Raw genomic sequence first — 6,000 nt, 5'->3', positions numbered from 1 at the left:
AAGGAGAGAGAGTTATAACAGTAGCCACAACGAAAGTTATATCTAACAGGCAGATAAATGGATGAAGGTTATATCTGAAGGAGAGAGTTACAACAATGAAAGCTATATCCAACAGCAGATAAAGTGAAGGCTAGGTTACATCTAAGAAAGAGAGTGCTGTAACAGTAGATAATGAAGGTTATATCTATCAGTAGATAATGAAGGTTATATCTAAGAAGGAGAACAGTAGATAAATGAAGGTTATACCCAAGATAATGATAGGGAAGTTATAACAGTAGATACAAATTGAAGGTTATATCTAAGAAAGAGAGAGTTATAACAGTAGCTAATGAAAGCTATATCTAACAGCAGATAACGGAAGGTTACATCTAAGAAGGAGAGAGAGTTGGCAACAGCTAATGAAAGTTATATCCAACAGATAATGAAAGTTACATCTCAACAGTAGATAATGAAGGTTATATCTAAGAAGGAGAGAGTTACAACAGTAGCTGAATGGTTATATATCTAACAGTAGGCAGAGATACCTGAAGGTTATATTCTAAGAAGGAGAGAGTTATGACAGTAGCTAATGAAAGTTATATATCTAACAGTAGATAATGAAGGCTATATCTAAGAAGGAGAGAGTTACAACAGTAGCTAATGAAAAAAGTTATATCTAACAGTAGATACCTGAAGGTTATATCTAAGAAGGAGAGAGTTATAACAGTAGCTAATGAAAGTTATATCCAACAGCAGATAATGAAGTTATACCATAAGAAGGAGAGAGTTATAACAGGAGCTAATGAAAGTTATATCTAACAGCAGAGATAATGAAGGCTAGCATTCAATAGGCTGAGAGTTATAACAGTAGCTAATGAAAGTTATATCTAACAGTGATGCCAATGAAGGTTATATCTAAGAAGGAGAGTGTTATAACAGTAGCCAATGAAAGTTATATCTTACAGTAGATAATGAAGGCTATATCTAAGAAGGAGAGTAGTTATAACAGTAGCTAATGAAAGCTATATATCTAACAGTAGATAATGAAGGCTACATCTAAGAAGGAGATAAGTTATAACAAAGTAGTCTAAAAGTTAGCATCCAACAGTAGATAATGAAGGCTGGTTACATCTAAGAAGAGAGAGTTATAACCTGCTTATGTTGTATAAGTTTGGTGAAAAAAGAAACTATGGACACGCAACAAAGAATATTTGAAACTATAAATCCATTCCAATATAGCAGACTAAAGAATGTTAAAATTATGGACGACTGTCTATCGTGACCACACATTATCAACCTGAGAGAGTTTCGATCCGGGTTTCTTGTTATCCTAACACGAGTCAGGTACACAAGAACGCTATTAGTGTCTTATCTCTTGGAGTAAGCTAAATATAGATACAAAATAACGAAACCAGTTACTGTTAAAAAATCTTTAAAGCCAGCCATTGTCGTACATCAAACATACAGCTTGTAAGAAAAATTATTTATATAAAAAACATAAGAAAAGATTTCATACTTGGTATCTGAAACTATATTGTTTTTAACTAGTTTTAGCTATGAGGATTAGTAGCAGATTTGAATAAATCAATAAAGACAGCTTTTTAGCCAGCAAGAAAATATTGTATTTTATATATCAAGACTTTAGGTACTGAAAATAGTTTGTCAGCCATCAGGACTTTAGGTACTGAAAATAGTTTGTCAGCCATCAGGACTTTAGATACTGAATATGGTTTGTCAGCCATCAGGACTTTAGATACTGAACATAGTTAGTCAGCCATCAGGACTTTAGGTACTGAATGTAGTTTATCAGCCATCAGGACTTTAGATACTGAATATAGTTTGTCAGCCATCAGGACTTTAGATACTCAATATGGTTTGTCAGCCATCAGGACTTTAGATACTGAACATAGTTAGTCAGCCATCAGGACTTTAGGTACTGAATGTAGTTTATCAGCCATCAGGACTTTAGATACTGAATATAGTTTGTCAGCCATCAGGACTTTAGATACTGAATATGGTTTGTCAGCCATCAGGACTTTAGATACTGAATATAGTTTGTCAGCCATCAGGACTTTAGGTACTGAATATAGTTTGTCAGCCATCAGGACTTTGGGTGTGAACAGTTTGTCAGCCATCAGGACTTTAGATACTGAATATTTGTCAGCTATCAGGACTTTAGATACTGAATATGGTTTGTCAGCCATCAGGACTTTAGATACTGAATATAGTTTGTCAGCCATCAGGACTTTAGGTACTGAACATAGTTTGTAAGCCATCAGAACGTTAGGTACTGAATATAGTTTGTCAGCCATCAGGACTTCAGATACTGAACATAGTTTGTCAGCTATCAAAACTTTAGGTACTGCATATGGTTTGTCAGCCATTAGGACTTTAGGTACTGAATATAGTTTGTCAGCCATCAGGATTTTAGATACTGAATATGGTTTGTCAGCCATCAAGACTTTAGATACTGAATATAGTTTTTCAGCTATCAAGACTTTAGGTACTGAATATGATTTGTCAGCGATCAAGATTTTAGGTACTGAACATAGTTTGTCAACCATCAGGACTTGAGGTACTAAATGTAGTTTGTCAGCTATCAAGGGTTTAGGTACTGAATATGGTTTGTCAGCTATCAGGACTTTAGTTACTGAATATGGTTTGTCAGCCATCAGGACTTGAGGTACTAAATGTAGTTTGTCAGCTATCAAGACTTTAGGTACTGAATATGGTTTGTCAGCTATCAAGACTTTAGGTACTGAATACGGTTTGTCAGCTATCAGGACTTTAGTTACTGAATATGGTTTGTCAGCCATCAAGACTTTAGATACTGAATATAGTTTCTCAGCTATCAAGACTTTAAGTACTGAATATGGTTTGTCAGCCATCAAGACTTTAGGTACTGAATACAGTTTGTCAGCCATCAAGATTTTAGGTACTGAATATGGTTTGTCAGCCATCAGGACTTGAGGTACTAAATAGTTTGTCAGCTATCAAGACTTTAGGTACTGAATATGGTTTGTCAGCTATCAAGACTTTAGGTACTAAATATGGTTTGTCAGCTATCAAGACTTTAGGTACTGAAAGTAGTTTGTCAGCTATCAAGACTTTAGGTACTGAATATGGTTTGTCAGCTATCAAGACTTTAGGTACTGAATATGGTTTGTGAGCCATCAGGACTTTAGGTACTGAATATGGTTTGTCAGCTATCAGGACTTTAGGTACTGAATATGGTTTGTCAGCTATCAATACTTTAGGTACGGAATATTGTTTGTCAGCTATCAGACTTTAGGTACTGAAAGTAGTTTGTCAGCTATCAAGACTTTAGGTACTGAATATGGTTTTGTCAGCTATCAGAGACTTTAGGTACTGAGTATGGTTTGTGAGCCATCAGGACTTTAGGTACTGAATATTTGTCAGCTATCAGGACTTTAGGTACTGAATATGGTTTGTCCGCCATAAAGAATTTTTAGGTACTGAATATGGTTTGTCAGCCGTCAGGACTTTTGGGTACTGAATATGGTTTTTCAGCCATCAGGACTTTAACTGAATATAGTTTGTCAGCCATCAGGACTTTAGGTATTGAACATAGTTTGTCATCCATCAGGACTTTAGATACTGAATATAGTTTGTCAGCTATCAGGACTTTAGATACTGAATATAGTTTGTCAGCCATCAGGACTTTAGATACTGAATATGGTTTGTCAGCCATCAGGGACTTTAGATACTGAATATAGTTTGTCAGCCATCAGACTTTAGGGTACTGAATATAGTTTGTCGCCATCAGGACTTTAGAATGAATATGGTTTGTCAGCCATCGGGACTTTAGATACTGAATATAGTTTGTCAGCCATCAGGACTTAGGTACTGAACATAGTTTGTCAACCATCAGGACTTGAGGCCTAAATGTAGTTTGGTCAGCTATCAAGGGTTAGGTAACTGAATATGGTTTGTCAGCTATCAAGACTTTAGCTACTGAATATGGTTTGTCAGCTATCAGGACTTTAGTTACTGAATATAGTTTGTCAGCCATCAGGAATTTAGTTCTGAATATAGTTTGTCAGCCGTCAGGACTTTAGGTACTGAATATGGTTTTCAGCCATCAGGACTTGAGGTACTAAATGTAGTTTGTCAGCTATCAAGACTTTAGGTACTGAATATGGTTTGTCAGCTATCAAGACTTTAGGTACCGGTTTGTCAGCTATCAGGACTTTAGTTACTGAATATGGTTTGTCAGCCATCAAGACTTTAGATACTGAATATAGTTTCTCAGCTATCAAGACTTTAGTACTGAATATGGTTTGTCAGCCATCAAGACTTTAGTACTGAATACAGTTTGTCAGCCATCAAGATTTTAGGTACTGAATATGGTTTGTCAGCCATCAGGACATGAGGTACTAAATGTAGTTTGTCAGCTATCAGGACTTTAGATTGAATATGGTTTGTCAGCCATCAGGACTTTAGATACTGAATATAGTTTTGTCAGCCATCAGGACTTTAGGTACTGAATATGGTTTGTCCGCCATCAAGACTTTAGGTACTGAATATGGTTTGTCAGCCGTCAGACTTTCAGTACTGAATATGGTTTTTCAGCCATCAGGACTTTAGGTACTGAATATAGTTTGTCAAATATCAGACTTTTAGGTACTAAATATAGTTTGTCAGCCATCAGGACTTTAGGTATTGAACATAGTTTGTCAGCTATCAAGACTTTAGGTACTGCATATGGTTTGTCAGCCATTAGGACTTTAGGTACTGAATATAGTTTGTCAGCCATCAGGATTTTAGATACTGAATATGGTTTGTCAGCCATCAAGACTTTAGATACTGAATATAGTTTCTCAGCTATCAAGACTTTAGGTACTGAATATGGTTTGTCAGCGATCAAGACTTTAGGTGCTGAATACTGTTTGTCAGCCATCAAGATTTTAGGTACTGAACATAGTTTGTCAACCATCAGGACGTGAGGTACTAAATGTAGTTTGTCAGCTATCAAGGGTTTAGTACTGAATATGGTTTGTCAGCTATCAAGACTTTAGGTACTGAATATGGTTTGTCAGCCATCAGGACTTTAGGTTCTGAATATAGTTTGTCAGCCGTCAGGACTTTGGAAACTGAATAAGTTTTGTCAGCTATCAGGACTTTAGGTACTGAATATGGTTTGTCAGCTATCAATACTTTAGGGTACTGAATATGGTTTGTCAGCGATCAAAATTTTAGGTACTAACATAGTTTGTCAACCATCAGGACTTGAGGTACTAAAATAGTTTGTCAGCTATCAAGGGTTTAGGTACTGAATATGGTTTGTCAGCTTCTAACAAGACTTTAGGTACTGAATATTATTTGTCAGCTATCAAGACTTTAGGTACTGAATAGTTTGTCAGCTATCAGGACTTAAGTACAATATGGTTTGTCAGCCATCAAGACTTTAGGTACTGAATATGGTTTGTCAGCCATCAAGACTTTAGGTACTGAATACAGTTTGTCAGCCATCAAGATTTTAGGTACTGAACATAGTTTGTCAACCATCAAGATTTTAGGTACTGAATATATGGTTTGTGAGCCATCAGGACTTGAGGTACTAAATAGTTTATCAGCTATCAAGACTTTAGGTACTGAATATGGTTTGTCAGCTATCAGGACTTTAACAGTAGTTGTCAGCTATCAAGTGGGTTTAGGTACTGAAAATGGTTTGTCAGCTATCAAGACTTTGTGGCAAATTTATGGTTTGTTTCATCAAGACTTTAGGTACTGGATACAGTTTGTCAGCCATCAAGATTTTAGGTACTGAATATGGTTTGTCAGCCATCAGGGACTTGAGGTGTAAATTAAATGTAGTTTATCAGCTATCAAGACTTTAGGGTACTGAATATAGTTTGTCAGCCATCAGGACTTAGGGTATTGAACATAGTTTGTCAGCTATCAGACTTTAGGTATTGAATATGGTTTGTGCTATCAAGACTTTAGGGTACTATGTTAGTTTGTGAGCCACCAGGACCTAGGTACTGGATACAGTTTGTC

Source organism: Tachypleus tridentatus, unplaced genomic scaffold (assembly GCF_004210375.1).
Source record: "Tachypleus tridentatus isolate NWPU-2018 unplaced genomic scaffold, ASM421037v1 Hic_cluster_1, whole genome shotgun sequence".
Classification (NCBI taxonomy): Eukaryota; Metazoa; Arthropoda; class Merostomata; order Xiphosura; family Limulidae; genus Tachypleus; species Tachypleus tridentatus.
This window is presented reverse-complemented; position numbering follows the sequence as displayed.